The sequence below is a fragment of the Colobus angolensis genome, unplaced genomic scaffold, assembly GCF_000951035.1.
Source record: "Colobus angolensis palliatus isolate OR3802 unplaced genomic scaffold, Cang.pa_1.0 Scaffold48, whole genome shotgun sequence".
Lineage (NCBI taxonomy): Eukaryota > Metazoa > Chordata > Mammalia > Primates > Cercopithecidae > Colobus > Colobus angolensis.
The window spans coordinates 5,917,470-5,936,415 of NW_012118265.1; the positions used below are offsets into that span (position 1 = coordinate 5,917,470).

At 35.2% G+C, this 18,946-nt stretch overlaps 1 protein-coding gene across 4 annotated transcripts in view; it reads left to right on the plus strand.

Moving 5' to 3' along the window:
- MBNL1 (muscleblind-like splicing regulator 1) overlaps nucleotides 1-18,946 on the plus strand; it is a 222,235-nt gene that overhangs the window by 76,018 nt on the left and 127,271 nt on the right. The window contains exon 2 of one of the 4 annotated variants that reach the window (XM_011958974.1): nucleotides 13,252-13,371. The exons of the other annotated variants lie outside the window; for them this stretch is intronic. The gene's annotated coding sequence lies outside the window, so the exon portion shown is untranslated. The remainder of the gene's footprint in view (nucleotides 1-13,251; nucleotides 13,372-18,946) is intronic. 4 annotated transcript variants of the gene reach the window in all.

An 18,946-nucleotide genomic window follows, 5' to 3' on the forward strand; every position in this document is an offset into this window, starting at 1 on the left:
GTGCCTTTCTCCATCAAATTTTAAAGGATTTTTTTTTTTTTCAGTAATTCTGCTTTTGTGTATTTCCAATCTTGCTTCCTATTTGCGTTGCCCACAGTGGCATGTCAATTTCAAAAGAAAATGTATTCAGATCTACTTTCAAACTAACTGAAAGAGATAGTGGTATTTATTTTATCCTGAGGTTTTGTTGTAGTTGTTATAGTTGTTCTTTGTTTTTAAAATCTGTACATATCAGTAATCTCCTAAGAGAATCTCTTTATCCCAAACCCAGAGACTGTTTATTCTTGTTTTAGATACTGTTTTAAAAGCCAAGTAATATTACTATAGTATAGAGATTTTTAAAAATAATGAAAACAGACTTTTTTTTTTTCTTAACCACATTTTTATACGAGAAAAACATTAAAACTCTGTCATACTCCTAATATAGACCATTGTTGTTAGGTTTCAAACTCCTTGTCCGCTGTCTGGAAGCTTTATAAGGCTGTGCCTTGGTCTTCTTAAGCCTAACACATTGTAGGCTTCCAAAAGATATTACTTTATTTGTATTAAATTTAAAATGGAATGGAATGTGGTATATCACCAGAGTTCATAGCTCCTGACCCATACCATAACTTTCCTTGCCCCCTCCCCAAGATTAAAAAAAACACAAACTATTAGACTAATTATAGTCATTACAGTTGTAAATTAGGTCATGCATTTCATTAAAAATTGACACAGCTCCCTTTTTGAAAGGCTCTGTCACGGAAATGCAAACTAGCCTTGTATATAGAACACTGAAATCATTTAACTTCAATTATTCTAATTGTAATATCACAAAGATTAAAAAATACATCCATATTATCATCTCAGCCTGATAAGTGGGCTGGGAAAAATGTCAATTTTGATATGTAACAAGATTGATATGAGTTATTTTATGTAACAGTTTTATTGATTGATTTTTTTTCATTTATAATCAGTAATTCTGTGAGGTTTTCTCCCCTAAAGCAGTGGACTGAAAAAGTTACATTTTTCTGCCATTTATAAGCACTAAGAGTAGAAATCAATAGTTAAATTGACCTAATAAAAGATTTGTGCATCCTACTACTGTGACAAGAAGAACAACAGAAAGTAACATATATAGACTCTAACAAGGCTCAGAAGCACATTTTGCATCTGTGTTGCATATGAACTTAATAAGCATGAGACAGTGCTAGTGAATTACATTTGTTTTATCCAGTCTGTTTAAGCCAGGATACTGTTAAGTAATAGGCTGTCGGTTTGTGGGAGCCAGATTCAGTAACAGGTCAGCAACAGACTTGCCACATGCCAAAAATGGGGATATACTGATTTCAGTTTGCTAGCTGCCTAAGTAAACTTGTGTAGAATTTGCATTTTGTGCTTTCCAATTACTGGTTACTTCTCTTTAACATTACATTTGCATTCCATGTAAAAAAATAGATTTTATGTTTAATTCAAAATGTATCCATAAGTACTTATTCATTGAACATTATTTTTAAATGATAAAGCAATTTTAAAAAATGATAGGATCAATGTAGTAATAATTCTAACTCCCTTTTATACCCATATAAAATTCATTTAACTAGACTTATTCATTCAACAATATTATTAAATAACCTAAAGGAATTTTTTAAAGAAATAGTGTAAACATACAAATATGAATAATTTGAACTCCCTTTTGTATAAATATATCTATATTCACTATAAATAATTTAAAAATATATATATGTACACACACATGCACACACACACACACGTCATGCCTTAACAATGGGGATACATTCTGTGTGTCATTAGGGTATTTCATTTTTGTGTGTATATCATGGAGTATACTTACACAAACCTAAATGGTATAGCCTACTACACGTCTAGGCTATCTAGTACAGCCTATTGCCCCTAGGCTGCAAACCTATACAGCCTGTTACCATATTGAATACTGTAGGCAGTTGTAACATAATGTTATGTATTTGGTATCAAAACATACTCAAACATAGAAAAGATGTTGTGTTGTGCTCTGAGGTTATGATGGCTACAAATATCACTAGGTGGTAGGAATTTTTCAGCTCCATCATAATCTTATGAGACCACCATCATATATATGGGTCCTTTGTTGACTGAGGTGTTGTTATGCAGCTATTGACTATAGTTAGTGAAAAAAATCTAGTTCTGTGATTGATTTTGTTCCCTCCTTTCTTCTGATCACTATTCATTCAACACCTTTTATATGATGTGTAGGTTGAAAGCACAGGGTATGCAAAAATTATCCCCCTGTTTTTGGTTGGAGTATCTGTTGCTGACCCAGATAACTTCATTTCCTTTATCTGTGCTTTCATTTTCAACTTCTCTAGTTAGAAATAAATCCTCTTGTGTTGCCCCTTGAGGGAGGAATCGTTTAGCAGGAAATCACTTACTAATCACAGTTCATTAATCACATATAAAGAATACTTTTTAAATGTCAACTGTCATTCATAGAAAATGTATGTTACCTTGAGGAATCTCTCTGAATTACTTATTCATTTTCATTGCCTTTCACACATTACATTATATTCCTTAGGAGTTTATTAATTTCAAATATAAATTGACTATGACTTTTATACAGAGTCTTGCAAACAAGAGAGAGAGCGGTTTTGCACCTTTTCTTTGATTTACTTGTTATCTTCCTGGTCGTGTAATTAGTCTGTTAAAGTCACTCTGCCTATATAGCTTGTTGAAAGTTACAGGCAGTGGAGTGCTGGAACTGGCTTATGTTGAGACCTCTTCCCAATTTCGTGTTCAATGATGTCTTTGTTGATAGCTTAAAATAGGTTATGGTGAGGGTGTTTACACTTTGGAAATTGACAGAGGCCAACCATGGTTCTCCCCTCTCCTAGACGGCCACTTATTAAACCTTTAGCAGCACTCACTGTTTACAGTGGTTTTTTTCCTTTTTTTTAAAATACTTTTATTATGAGGAATAGCTATGTAGAGTTTTATTTCCAGATATTTTGTTGTTTGAAACACTAAGAACATCACTCACTATACCAGTTGCCAGCTGAGTAACTGGGAAACTTACTTAGCCTTTCGGTGCTCAAGTGTCCTTGTCTGTTAAGACGGGGATGATAATAATAGCACGTACCTTGCGATTGATGTGAGGTTGAATAAGAAACACATTTATTTCAGGGCATACATAGGGACCTGGAATGAACACTCAAATAATGCTACCTCTTATCTCTCTGTACTTTAATTAATAGATATTGATTGATCCCTTACTAAATACCTAGCATTTTGCTATGTACAGTGGGTCATCTACTGAGACTCAGTACCTCTCACGTCGAGTATTAGCCACATTGACCTGTGGCAAATGACTTCTTTTGATGTTCCCATGTAATGTCATCCCCCCCCTTTTTTTTTTCATTTGTTTTTCGTTTTTTGGTCTTTCTGCCTGGGACTCTTTTTTTCTTCCTACATGAATTTTGCAGACCTTTTTCATGTTTATATTTGGCTCATATATTCCCTCCTCTAGAAAGCTTCTCCTCACTCTAGACCTGGCCATGTAACTGTTTTGCCTCTATGTAGTTTGGAGTATGAATCATAATTATGCATCTTACTCCATCTCTGCATTTGATTCCACAGCCTACGACTTATCACCTTTGTGTTCTTAACCTCTTAGTAAGAAATGCTTGACACATAGTAGACCAACTAGAAGTGTACACTGAATGTTTGTTGTTTAAAGGAATGGAACTGGACTTCACTCATAGAGACCTTACTATTTGGTCAAAGAGATAATGCATACATATGAGACATGAAGGTAAACAAACACAAAGTATATTGAAGATATCTATATTTTAATTTTTTTAGTTTATAGTTTATTTTTACATACCTTTTTTTTGTAGTAGGTAAGTCAGTTATGCTACACGTAGACATTTATGTACATATGTACAAATACATTGATTTAGGTTATCTAGGCCAAATTGTTAAGTAGCAAAGCCCAGGTTTTGTGACTTCAGGTCAGAAATATATATAAAAAAAAAAATCCTTGGTTACTCTTCCAGACATGAACTCATTCTTTTTTTTTTCCCCTGTGATTTCTGTCTTTTTTGTTTGTTAAGTTTAAAAAATTCTTACAGAAATTTTTAAATGTACATAATATTAGAGATACAATATAACAACCTCCTCCATATATCTGTCAGTCAGCATTTTGTATGCATGTATCCGTGTGTGCATCAGCCAACATTTTGCCCTTCTTGTTACCTTTCACACTCCTTTTATCCCTGTCGTATGTTAAAACATATCTCAGACATCTTATCTTGTCACCTATACTTCTTCAGTAGTATCTGTAACAGTTAAGAATTTATTTTAAATATAACTCCATTTCCAAATCTATGAAAATTGACAATAATTTTATTGTATCATTTGATAGCCACTTTATGTTCAACTTTTCCTGATTGTCACAGCAATGTCTTTTTTTTAATAGGTGTGTTTTTCCAGTTAGCATCTACATTTCATTTGGGTGATATGTCAATTAAGATTCTTTTAATCTATAACAATTGCTCTTCCCTTTTTCCCCTTATGCCTTAAAAAAAAAAAAAATCAGGTCATTGTCCTGGAGAATTTCTGAAATTCTGAATTACATGATTTCTTCTCTGTGGTGTCATTTAGCTTGTTCTTCCATCATCCTTATTTTCTGTAAACTAAAAATTAGAGTCAAGTTTAACTTTAATGTTATTTATTATTATTTGGGAGGAACATTTCCTAGAAGGTTCTGTATACTTTCTATTTCATCATATCAAGAGGACATAATTTTAGTAATCCCTACTTTTAATGACGCTGCAATCTATCAGTGAATCAGATTGGCCTGGGCCAATCCTTATAAAGTTCTCCATCAGACTTGGATCCAGTGATTTCACCTCATTGTTGATCATTTTGTAGTCATGATGTTTTTTAGGGTTTGCTAAATGGTGACTTTTAATTATATAATTTCTGCTGTGTGTACTATCAAGAATTTTTTTCATAAAGAACTTTTCATAGCAAGTAATGGTCAACTTCAAAATATAATTTATATTAGAAAAAGGGAGAAAATGCAGTATTTTTATCTATCAATTTTCAGAATCAGATATTCTCTCCTAAGATCTAAATAAGGTTACACATATAATCAAGGATGCCAATAAATTTTTCTAAAAAAACCTTTTCCCTTGGAGAAGTTATTTGTTTATTTATTTATTGAAACAGAATTTCACTCTCATCTCCCAGGCTGGAGTGCAGTGGTGCAGTCTTGGCTCACTGCAACGTCTGCCTCCTGGGTTCAAGTGATTCTCCTGGCTCAGCCTCCCGAGTAGCTGGGATTACAGGCATGCACCATCATGCCCAGCTAATTTTTTGTGTGTGTGTTTTTAGTAGAGATGGGGTTTCACCATATTGACCAGCCTGGTCTCGAACTCCTGACCTCAAATGATCTGCCTGCCTTGGCCTCCCAAAGTGTTGGTATTACAGGCGTGAGCCACTGTGCCCAACTGATAAATTATTTGAATTGCTTCTCCTAATTTTATTTTGATTAATATGTTTTGATAACATTGTTCCTATGGTAATATTATCAAAAAAGTTTTCTTTCCTTCCTTTTTGTTTATCATTAATGTGCCTCTGTATGATTGAATTTGTTTACTCAGAAGATACTTATTGGGCATCTATCTTTTTTTATCAAGCTCCATGCTAGTCCCTGAGGATGTAGATATGAGCCCTGCTTTTTTCTTTTCTTTCTTTATTTTTTTTTTAATTTGAGACAGAGTCTCACTGTCACTCAGGCTGAGGGCAGTGGCATGATCTTGGCTCACTGCAACCTCCGCCTCCCAGGTTCAAGCGATTCTCCTGCCTCAGCCTCCTAAGTAGGTGAGATAACAGGCATGGGCCACCATGCCCAGCTAATTTTTGTATTTTTAGTAGAGATGGGGTTTCACCATGTTGGCCAGGCTGGTCTCAAACTCCTGGCCTCAAGTAATCTGTCTGCCTTCGCCTCCCAGAGTGTTGGGATTACAGGCTTAAGCCACCGTGACCAGCTGCTGTTTTCCTAGAATATATAGTTTGGGTTTCTTTTCCACTCATGATGTGATTTAAAAAGTTGAATGTGGTTTTGTGAACTATAATATTTGGTATCATGTACTATATATTTTAACTAGCATTTTTTACTTACTTACTTATTTATTTATTTATTTATTTATTTATTTAAGCTTTCTTTAGAGTTCTTGGCCTTAGTTTCTAAAATAGTGGCAATAAAGGAATTTGGAAGTTAAGTCGTTCTTGCTGACCCAAAGAAAAATCAGATGTTTCTGTTTAGGACACTGTATGTAACAAACAAGGAAGGTTTTATTAATTTATTTTTTTGAAGAAGAATTGACCAGAGAATAACGATAATTCCTCCAAGATTAAAAGTAAATTATAAGATTCTGTGCTATTTTAATGTGAGCAAACATTTGAATTTAATTCGACTTCTATTTTCAGTAAATGAGAATGAAATTTTAGGAATGTCTTTGTCTCCTATAGTGTGTTTTGCCAAGATTTATTAAGGGTAATTTTGGATTTTAGTAAATGTACAGTTTCTAAAGGCTTGTGAATGTTTTATATTGATAGAAAATGTAAATAAGACTAGTAACGCTATTTTCTCCAAAGGATCCTGTGACTGACACAAAAAATATGATATAATATTGAATCCACCAAAAGATACACTGTTAATCTGAGGTTATGTTATGTTGTTATTTTATTAGGTATGTGATACTATGCTGTGAATTTTAGAATATAGGTAATTAAGTAATTATTATAATTCTAAAAATCTTCTGAGATGTTTTCTCTGTAGCAGAAACTCAGCTTTTACTTATGTTCAGATAATGTGATATAGCTGTTATAGTTATTTGAGATTATGGTAGAAGCAAACATGTAAATAAAATGTGTTTTATAACTAAAAACTAGAAGGATGTAAAAAGTTTACATTATAAGACTTTGCTAACATGCTTTATGACATTACGGAGAAGTACTAGGAAGAAGGAGATCTTTAAAAGGAGTGACATTTTGCTTGCTTTGCTGGAGTACCTTAGCAGGAAGTTTGAAATCTTAGCCCTTTAATTGTGATATCTGTTCATTCTAAAACTTATACTGAATTTAACTTTGAAGATCAACACATGGGTTTTTTTTTAAACAATATTTACTCTATCAAAAGAGTAGTTTTATTTTTGACTTGAGGAAATAGCTTAATCTGAACAGCACAAAACTTGACAGAAAAGTTTGCTAATACATAAATATTGGCTATTTTAATCTGTTGAAAACGGAAGGCTAGTACCAAGGGAGACAGTAGTAAAATTATAGAAGGACCTAGTGAAAAGTAAACATTATGCAACATAAAAAGAATACTAGGGGAAAAACTGACGGAGTAGAATAACAGGAAGATTAGTCACTTCTGGAAGGAAAAAAGTAGGTAGGGGGTAGGGGAATGAAGTACTTTAAACAGGAATGTGGAACTGGAAGTGCTAGGGCTAAAAGATATCAGCTCATTTGGGAGCTAAACTGGGCTTTGAAAAAGGAATAATACTGGTAGCATTTAATATCAAAATTTAAAGTTTATATTAATAAGAAAAAATGGAGAAATTTTTTTGTTAGGGATTATAAAATGCCTGTTAAAATAAAAAGAATGATATTTACTCCTTTGTGGAGCTGAATTGATTTCAGTCAGACAGCAATGTAAAATGAAAATCAAGAAAATATATTTCTGAGGCCAAGGCAAGAGATTACGTGACCCCAGGAGTTTGCGACCACCCCAAGGAACATAGTGAGACTCTGTCTCTATCAAAAAGATAAGAAAAGAAAAAAAATTAGCCACGCATGGTGGTGAGCACCTGTAGTCACAGCTACTCAGGAGGCTGAAGTGGGAGGATTGCATGTGCTTGGGAAGTCGAGGATGCAGTGAGCCATGATCAACCATTGCACTCCAGCCTGGACAATGAAAGAAGACCCTGTCTCAAGAAACATATATATATTTCTTTCAAAACCAGCCAAAGTTATTTTACTTTCAAGTGATGGATAAAATAAAAGCATTGTGGATATCATGGGATATATGTGCTATTTGGTTTGAAATAATTTTCACTTTTGCATTTATTTATCTGACAAAGGAGTACCAATCTCTAAATATTTTAAGGATTATTTCTGTAAATTCTCTAAAAAATATAAATTGTAACTGTCTATATCATACAAAAATATTTAGCAGTCCTTATAACAGAAAACAAGAAAGTAAACATTGTGTATTCATGTGTGTGTGTGTGTGTGTGTGTGTTTATTGATATTCTCATTAATCCCTAGTCTCTACTGATGTAATTATTAGGGACATTAGTGGAACAGATTTTGCTGAACATGTTTTCAACCACTCTGGGTGTTCTTAGGTATTTTATTTATTTAGGAGACTGATTCTGTGTTGTCCTCGCTAGTCTCAAACTTCTGGGTTCAAGTGATCCTTCTGCCTTACTTTCCCAAGTATCTGGGACTACACATGCACACCACTGCCCAGCTAAAATGTACTTTAAATAAAGTAGATAATTCTGGGGTTATCTCGAACTCCTGGCTTTAAGTGGTCCTCCTGCCTCAGCCTCCCAAAGTCCTGGGATTACTGGCTTGAGCCACTATGCTTGCCACCTCTGAGGTTATCATAGCATGACCCCAGGACGAAAATCTGCCCATTTTGTATCTGGGAAAAAAATGCTGCTTTCATTTAGATGCAGAAAATGGCTTATGCCTATTGAAATAAAAAAATTTAGTCTAATTTAGACACCTAAGATTATTATTTGATATAATGACATGGAATACATCACTCTGTGTCACTGAATTCATGGAAATGCAGTACAGAATGCAGTACAGTAATCCCCCCTTATCTGCAGTTTCACTTTCTGCAGTTTCAGTTACCTGTGGTACAACACAATAAGATATTTTGAGACAGAGAAAGCAATAGAGACCATGTTCACATAACTTTTATTACAGTATAATTGTTCTGTTTTATTATAGTTATTGTTAATCACTTACTGTGCATAATTTATAAATTAAACTTTATTGTAGGTATGTGTAGAAAAAAATAGTATATTTAGGGGTTGGTTGTTACTGTCCATGGTTTCAGGCGTCCTCTGGGGGTCTTGGTATGTATTCCCCATAGATAAGGAGTATCTACTGTATACAGTCAGGTAAGCCATTCCCATTGATTTTATTACAAATGCAATGCTTCCATGGCTCACTTACACATAATTTGCTGAGGCAACTTCTGATTCTTGCAGAAAATAACCATTTTACATGAACACCAAATACTAATAAAAAATAATCTGTTTTTCTCCTTTTCTCTCTCTTTCCCTCCCGTCTCCCTCTCTCCTTCCCTGTCTTACTCCCTCACTCCCTCATTCCTGCTCTTCTGCTCTTTTCATACTCACACAGACACTCCTTCCCCTACACACACACACACACACACCCACACACACCCTACCCCTGGGCATAACTGAATAGGAAATGTTTATTTTCCAAACTAGAGAAAAAAACCTTATCTCAAACACTGAAAGTCCTTCCTTTTCCTGGTTTGGAAACACTAAGTCATACTGAGTCACTTGTAGATTTTCTTTAGCCAATTTTATTTAAAGCGTAAAGTTGTGAGGACAAAATGACTCAGGAATTTGTAATGTACCATTAGAGCTTTTCACTTTTAGGATACTAGTTCATATTCAGATGACTTAGTATTAAAGATTGATGGGTTGTTTACTTTCTAGAAGAACCTGAGGAGCTCACTGTAACTTCACTTATTTTGACCTAAGTATGGCCTAGAGTTTATGCTTATTAATTCATTTATTTCTAGGTAAAGCCATGTTCAAGGAATTAAATAAAAGGAAATAGACCCAGTAAGAGTTGATGAATAAGAAGCTGTTACCTTACTCATTTACTTATATTACTTCAAATGTTATTGATTGATTGATTGAGACAGAGTTTTTGCTCTATTGCCCAGACTAGAGTGCAGTGGCATGATCTCAGCAACCTCTGCCTCCTGAGTTCAAGTGATTCTCCAGTCTCAGCCTCCCAAGTAGCTAGGATTACAGGCTCCCCACTATCACACCCAGCTCATTTTTGTATTTTTAGTAGAGACAGGTTTCATTATGTTGGCCAGGCTGGTGTCGAACTCTTGACCTCAAGTGATCCACCTGCCTCGGCCTCCCAAAGTGCTGGGATTACAGGCATGAGCCACCACTCCTGGCCTTGATTGCAGTTGATTGCATTGCCATTGACATCAGCGAGAAATAAAAACTATAGCTATAGTGGTTAAGCTAAGCAGTCAGAATCTGTATGTCTATATCTATCTATATTTATTTAGATGACTGGATAAAAGAGTTATGATTCCTCCTAGTCTATCACGTGATAATACCAAGGTCAGAAAAATAATTTGTTATGATCTATCTTATGTAAAAGCCTTTGGAGTTACTTTATTTTCCTCACTCATAAGATGACAAAATGTGCTTTCTAGAATTTTTGAATAATTTTTGCTTAAATTCAGTGTTAAAGTTGAAACAAATTTAAAGCTGTTGTTAGCAAAAGAGTAAATCAAGCTTATGTGGGTGCAGTATATAACATGACTACCCAAGAAATTCTGCACAAAAGGTAGTTGTCTAGAAATCAGGTACAGAGTTTTCATCTTCCTTCTATGATAACTTGTGATTATAAAAATAATTGAAGGTAAATAAACTGTAAATGACACATCACCTCAAGCTATGCCACATGGGTACCTAAATAAGTTCTTTTTAGTAAATGCCACCAAATGGCTATATTTCTTACAGCTTATGGCTAAATTCTGACAGAGGGGAGGTACCTTCACCATAAGAGTATTTTCTCTCTAAAGTTTTCATGGTTGTGTGTATGTGTGTGCGCACGCTAGTTTATATTAGGTTAGATTTTAAAAGAAACTGAAGATAGCCAAAATTAGCCCAGAGAGTTAGACTTGCTGCCAAACTAAAGAAATAGCTTGGTTTCAGTATTCTTCTGGCTTCTCAGTATTAATGTTTGGGGACCTAAGTGCTTGATTTGAGCCGTCTGAAATTACCCAGATGGCCCACTTTGGGTCCTCAAGAGCTAATTAAAGGAAGTCATTTCAGCTGCTGAATAATCACGGCAGTACCTTCCTCCAGTGTTGGTTTCAGCCCACACCTTACAGATGATCGTTGGCTTTCTGAAGCTCTCTCTAAACTCATTGTCTGGATCCTGCATGTAGCTAAATTAATTTGCCAATGATGGGAATGAAATATAAGTATTATTGGCAGCAGTGGTAATCCCCCAAAACAGAATGACAGACACTGTGATGGTAATAATGTTACTGCCCAGTTAATGCCTCCAAAGATAAGATACACTTGAAAAATAATATGAAAACTGAATTTTCCTTGACTTGAAAATCTGAGAATCATATAAAATGTTTGTTAATCTCTTAAGCTAGTAAATATCATTAAGAGAAATGGACACATAAAAGATAAGTATGTGTACATATTTGTACACAATTAGGTTTTTGAAAAAAGACAGGGATATCAGATGCTTCTGCCACCAGGGTTCTGGCCAGCCACAACATTTCCTACTCTCTTTTTTTAAGAGTTGTAACACTTCATCAGTTTTCAAGCAGCAGTAGAGGGTGGGCATGAAACCACAATTTTAGGAGCTGCATTCTCTGGGTCCATATTTCATCTTGGCTACCCCTTAGTTATATAACTTTTGGCAACTTAACATTATATGCCTCAGATTTATCATATATACCCTATTACATGGGAGTGTATCTACCTTGTTAGGTTGTTGTGACTCTTAAATAAATTAATACGTGTAAAGAATTTGTGGAATTTCAGGGCACACAATGTTACCTTACCATTGATGTTATTTGCTGTTATTAAATCTTAATTTTATGTAAACATTTTTAAATCGCTGTCTCGTTAACAAATGTGCAGTATACAAATAAACAAAAATCAAAATCAGTGGTGGAGTTTTAATGAAATAATTTAGAGCTCCAGCTCTAGAACTGTATACTCTTGATTCAAATTACTGTGACCTTGAAGAAGTTAGGTAACCTAACTAAGCCTCAGTTTCCTTGTTTCCAAAATAGGAGCAGTACTAATATCTAATCCTTGGAGGAGTTGTGAAAATTAAATGGGATAACACATATAAAGCCCAGAGAACAGTGCTTGGCACTTAATGGGTTTACAGTATGTGTTAGCTATTGTTTTATTAATTCTGTCATGATGAAGTGAACACTGTGATGCAGTACTTACATATTAGAAACATTATACTTATAATCTGCCTATATAGGGTTTTTAGTTTTGCTAATGAGGAGTGTTATTCTCTGCTGTGTAGAGAACACATGCTTTGGTATTTATAATTTTTCTCTAATAGGTAAATGATTAAGAAAATAATAACCTGTTTTTTTACTTACCCTATTTTGAGATAACAGAAAAAACCTGTAGATGGCTTTTTATATCTACAGGATTTTAGCTGTGGATAAATCAGTTAGGTAAATGCATTGTTAATGTTGGAACTTGCTTACCTCTTGTCCAGCCACAGTGTAGCCACTGGTTAAGTCGAATGCCACTAGAAAGAAAAGCAAATAATCAAAAACATCAAAATGGAAATGAAACATGAAGCAAGGAAGTCATTGCTGCTTCTGTAAAATAAGTGTCTGAGACCTATATTTTCCCATCAGTTCGGAGTATTGCAGATTATGAAAACATTAGGATTTTCACTAAAATTGTTTCTGTGCCAAGATAGCAGATCGAATATTGTGAAAGAAATGACCAAAATTGCATATGACATTTATTTTATATGGTAACATTCTTTCTTTCATTAACAGGAAATTTCAGGGCAATTATTTGCTTATTGGGAGTGAGGAAGATGAATGAAAATTTAAAAAGAGTTCATCAAGGCTTCCTTATAATGAAGTAAACTTTTAAGAGCATATTCCATAGAATTAGAAACTTGGAATTTCATAGGAACAGTGTATTCATCACCTTGTTTGGGGAGCAGATTATCAGTATGATCACAGGAAAACACCTGTTTTGACACTCTGAAAAAGGTACAAACATACAGGCAAACTCTCTGTAGGTGTAGAGTAAATAAGAATGCTTTGGCTAGCATCCTGCAAGGAGGTGGGTCTAAATGGTTTGCTCCAGCTTCTGCTGCTGCTGCTGCTGCTAATATTGCTGGGAAGGAAAAGTGGCTGACCTGGCATATCCATTACTCTTGGTGCTGCAGCAGTCACTCAGGAAATGTTGTTTAAGGGGAACCTTCTGGATCCTTTTCATGGCACCATGGCAAGAAGAAGCTGTATCTTATCTATGGAAGATAAAGCATGGAGTTGGCTAATGGATGCTGGTGAGTGAATAAGGCAATTGGGGAGGCAGTTTACTAAGATACCATTTGGGTAGGCCTGCTTGCTGAAGGTCTGAGATGACATCCATGGGAAATGGCCTCTGGTATTCTGTACATTAGAAACTGTTTTAGAGCGGAACTGTGGTTTTCACATTAGCGATCTGATCTGTGATCCTGTATATGTTCCATAAAGTTCTCATTTATTCTGTGCTTCACTGCTTGAAATACTAATCCTGAAGTTTGTTCAATACTTCAGTAGATGGAGTGTAGTTTCCCATGTAACTACTTAGTCACTGATCTCTACTCTTGATTTTTACTTGCCCCAAAGTGATTTTTTAAAAATAACTTTGTAGTATATGAAAGCAGTTATTCCTCCTTTCAGTTCTAAATGAGCACCTTCTTTTTCACAATAGTAGATTATAGAATTTTAAATTATCTTTCCTTTTATGATTTACATCAGTCACAAACGTGTCAATAGTTTACTTTTGTCTTTCATGAAGAAATTGGAAGAAATAAGAATTTTAAGTTAATCAGAGATGTAGGTCAAATTTTCTTGGAATTATTATTCTGTGGTTAATAGGCATCCCATTAAAAACTGTAAAAGCTATATTTGGGAACTTACAGTGGCATAGTAAAGGTTCTGACAAGTAATGGGGGAACAGACTTATTTAACTTCAACTTTTAACAGATTTATTTGACCAATTCCCTCTGCCCAACTCTTCTTTTTTCGTGAAGAGAGCCTTTCCACATGTGGCACTACCAGCCAGTAAGTACGTATCAAGCACCTACTGTGTTGCTTATGTTGCTAAGCAAACTGGCTGCTGGAAATAAAATTGTGAGCACATTTGTCAAAAATTTCTCCCCTTGTGATGCTTAACAACAGTTATGAAAATATTTGTTTAGATGATCTGATCTTATGTAAGATTAAGATGCTTTAATAACAACATAGTTTTTATTAAAAATATAATCTAAAGAGCTTCATAAATGAATAATCCTGCTACAATTTCTGATGGACAATGTTTTTTTGTCTTCTCTTCCACTTTTTGGGGGATTTGTTTCATTTTTGTTGTTCAGATTGTTAAAAACTGGTTTTCATGAATGGGATTAAGAACATAGGTGCAGCATACAAACTGCAATTGATTTTTAATTTTTTATTTAAAGTCCAATTATTACCTTTAAAAAACAGTCAGCCTCCATTTGGATTCTGCCATAGAGGCTTACACTATCTTTCTGTATTCACACCTATCATATTGACATGATTATATTTTTAAAAAGTTAAGTTTAGTTTAAGCCAAAATCTAAACTTAGGCACTGTCTATAAGATGAAAAAGTATTTTTAAGGGAAAATTTAGATTCCTCATTCTCTTATAAAATCCCAGCTCCCTCAAATTTAATATACTAACTGCTTAGGCAGTACTTAACATGTCGTAAGGTGGGAGTTGCTTCATTTTATAACAATGTCTAACTCTTAGTGACTTATCAGACATAAGTAAACCTTGCACAAGCAAGAGTAGCTTTTATTTCCTGTGTCACTTAGAATATATATTTTGCAGGTGAGGGGAGAAATCAATTTTTCCCAACACAGGATAGTTTGAACCATTTGTCTCAAAGTTAAATAGACTACTATTACTATTTTAGTTACCTTAGAACTAAATACCTTGGAATAGAAGAAATTAGATACCTGAAGTCAAGAATAACACACACATAACTGCTTTTAGGCAATAGCTTTTCTTATTAACTAATTACAAGTATAAAGTCCATGGTTAATTTGCTTCGAGTCTAGAAAAAATTAGAGTTCCTAAATGATCTTGACCATTTTCATTTTCATTTCATACATATTAGGAATTATTAAAGTCCTGTCAGAGTTTATACTGAACCTCTGACTTGGTTTTATCCAGCTTATCAAAGCAAAATTGTCTTAGTAGCACTCTTTTGTAGCTGTTTTTTGGGCTCCTAAAGAGTTCCTCAAGGCTTGCGAGTAGTTGAAGAGCTGTGAATGGTGGTTAACAAGCTATTAGCATCTCCTTGAAAAGCATAACATTATGAAGCAGAGATTCAGGAGAATCTTAGACAGTGAGTAGTCTGTCTGACAATGCATCAGAACTAAATTAGTCGGCCAAGCATGGTGCTCACGCCTGTAATGCCACCACTTTGGGAGGCCAAGGCGGGCAGGTCACTTGAGGTCAGGAGTTCGAGGCCAGCCTGGCCAGCATGGTGAAAGCCTGCCTGTACTAAAAATACAAAAATTAGATAGGTGTGGTGGTGCATGCCTGTAGTCCCAGCTACTCGGGAGGCTGAGCCAGGAGAATTGCTCAAACAGGGGAGTTGGAGGTTGCAGTGCGCCGAGATTGCGCCACTGCACTCCAGCATCCAAAAAAAAAGAAAAGAAACACCAACTAAATTAGTTATATTTTCTGTCCTTCCTCTTTATCCTTTTTCTTTTTCCATCTTTTGCTCTTCTCATCTCTGTACTGCTTATCTACTTGCTGCTTCTTTGTATTCTCTTATCTCATTGAATTTCTTCAGTCTGCCTCATCTGATCATAATAGAAAGTGATGAGTTTGATAAAATGTGTGTTGTACTTACTAAAAACAAGTTTAATTATTTATCAATTTAAATAATCAGTTGTTTAACCTTCTCTCTGTCTTTCCATTTTCTCCTCTAATTCCCAATAATGTTGCCTTTTAATTTCTGCTGCCTTGTGGATCAGCACCCTGATTTTTTTTTGTATTTGTAAATTAAATATTGTGATGACAAGATATAAGAATTTTATGTCACTTATTAGATTTTTAACCATAAATGCCACAGGCATGCTATAATATGTATTCCTTACTTTTCTTTTTAGAACTAAATCTCCATACCCACCTCATCCGTGTTTTGGCTTATGTATGGGATGCTAGAATGGCCTATCTCCATGTATTTTGTTGCATTTCTCCATTGCTTCTTGTGTTCTGGCGGGAATCTTGGTGATTCTTTTCAAGCACTACCTGAGCTCTGTGCCAGTTGTTCCTCTTCTCCCAGGGTCTTGTGCTGCGTGGTCATGTCTCCACTTCGTCAGCCCTGTCCATTGACAGAACCTTGGGTTCTGTGATGGCTGCCTCTAAACCCTTGTGAGAGCGGGGAACATTCCTCCCCCTGCTGCTACAGTTGAGCACCATGCTGGGTACCATGTTGCCCTCTCCACTTGCTTTCAGTTGTTAAGGCTTCCCAAGCTTTGGCTGTGGCTCAGTGATCCTGCTATCAAAACCCTGAAACTTTCCTAGCCTGGACACTCAGTGGTAGCAGCAGGTGTTGGGATTTCTCCAAGCCCCTAAGACTCTGGGAGGAAGAGAATGGCCGTTTGACATAGACCTCAGGAGTTTTCAAAGCACCAAGAAACCTCTCCAGAAGATATTTAAAGGTAAGATTCTGATTTCTCTAGGAAGCCGTTAAACCCTGTAGCTATGGATTTAATGTAAGCTAGTAGTTAAAGAATGTCCTTAGGGAACTCTGTTTGATAGAACCAAAATATGAGTCTTAGATTAGGGAATTACTCATTGAAAACTCTTATAGGAATTTTGTGTGAGATTCACATTAGTTTTATTTATATTAAATCCGGCATGGAACAGATTTTTAAATATTGCATTTTTTTTTATTCGGACGCTGTGAAGCACTTTTTCTCTTTCACAGTCTTCATTGTATGTCTAGTAAGAGAAATCTTGTTGAGAATTAAAATGGTTAAAGATAAAATAGAAATTATTGTTTCAAATACCGATGTTTTATTTACCTCTGTGTTAATATTTAAAACCAAAAACATTAAATGAATATATCTTCAAGTTCTTCAAGCTGAGATTCCTAAATCCATAATTAATTCAAAAAGAATTAGAAGAGCAGTTCAGATTTTAGTTGGTAGTGCTAGGGATGCATTATTGTCCTTTGTCAAAAGTTACTGCTTAGTATTCTAAATACAGTGATTTCTGGTAAGGCTTTATTTTTAGATTTTAAAGGGAAAAAGTTAAAATTAAGGAAACTTTTTGGGAAAAAAAATTCTCTACATATGGATATAAATAACCTGGTGAAGGATACTTGTGGAAAGGTGGTGGGGTGTATGTGTATGATGCGTAGGGGAGAGAGATCAGCATCATCTTAAGTGAACAACACAAGACACCTCTTCAGTGTTATGAGTTTTGTGGCAGCTGTTATTTAGTGCTCCCTTCCCCCCCCCCCACCTCTATTTTCAGGCAGTAATCTGTGAAGTGATATTAAGACACCACTTCTAATATGAGATCATTGTTGGCCTTACTGTCAGTTCAGGTCTTCTTTTTTTCACCCCTTTGTTTTCTTTTCAATATTAACTTAATTTCTTAAATGATTTCCCCTGGTTGAAATTAAGGCTATTAGCTTACTACCACATTGAAACTCTTTAATTTCAATGACCAAAAATGCAACTTAATTTTTAAAAATGAAGGAAAATGTTTACTAATAGCTGAACAAAATGAAAAATATCAATCTTTGATAGTGTTTATTGAAGATGCTTTTTATTTATAGTAAACTTTATTTTTATTGATATTTCATTTAACCTAGTTTCAGAGTAGCTCTGTGCTGTAAGATGAGCAAAAGAACAGATACCCTAAATCTCAAAGAGCTTTTTCTTTCGTGTCTTTCTTCTGAGTAGGGCATGAGGTTTCAGATTCCCCAGTGTTGACATTTATTATTTTATACCTTGAGATTTTACCTACAGATACAGAAAGAGGAGATACGGCTGAGCATGGTTGCTCATCCCTGTAGTCTCAGCAGTTTGGGATGTCTAGATGGGAGGATTGCTTGAGGTCAGGAGTTTAAGACCAGCTTGGGCAATATAGCAAGACACTATCTCTTCAAAAATAAAGAAACAAACAGCAACAACAACAACAAACTGGGCATGGTGGCAGGCACCTGTGGTCCTAGTTGCTCAGAAGACTGAGGCAGAAGTATTGCTTGAGCCTAGGAGGTCCAGGCTGCAGGCACCACTACACCCCAGCCTGGGCAATAGAGTGAGACCTTGTCTCAGAAATAAAAAGAGGAGATAATATCAACATGCAAAAACTGAACAATGGGAATCTCTTGTGGTGTATACTTGCCACCTCTATAAGATTGTAATGATGATGACTGAGTTTTTTCCTGCCAAGTTCAGTTCCGTTTTTTTTTTTTTTTTAATGTAAGTAAAATATCAGACTATGTGAAATTTTAGACTTATTTCTCAGAATGTATTAAAAATAGTGGCAGTCAGGAGCTCTTTAATTCTTTATGAGTCCAAGCTGAGACATAGTTACAACTGACAGGATCTGTTCACCATACATACTTCCGCGTTTGGAAACTATCAGCAGTCACCTGCAACTAAACCCATAAGCATAAATGTTTCAGAGTGATAGAATCTTATTCACATAATGCCTAGCAAGATCCCAGATGTAAATGGGAAAACTCAAATGTTCCTTTGGATTTTGTCACAGCTGAGAAGCATCCAGGCCTGCTAACTCACAGAAGAAGAATCCAGCAGAAGGGGACTGGACAGAACCTACTTTTGTATAGCCATCGATCACACCTAAAGCAGCTAGTGCTG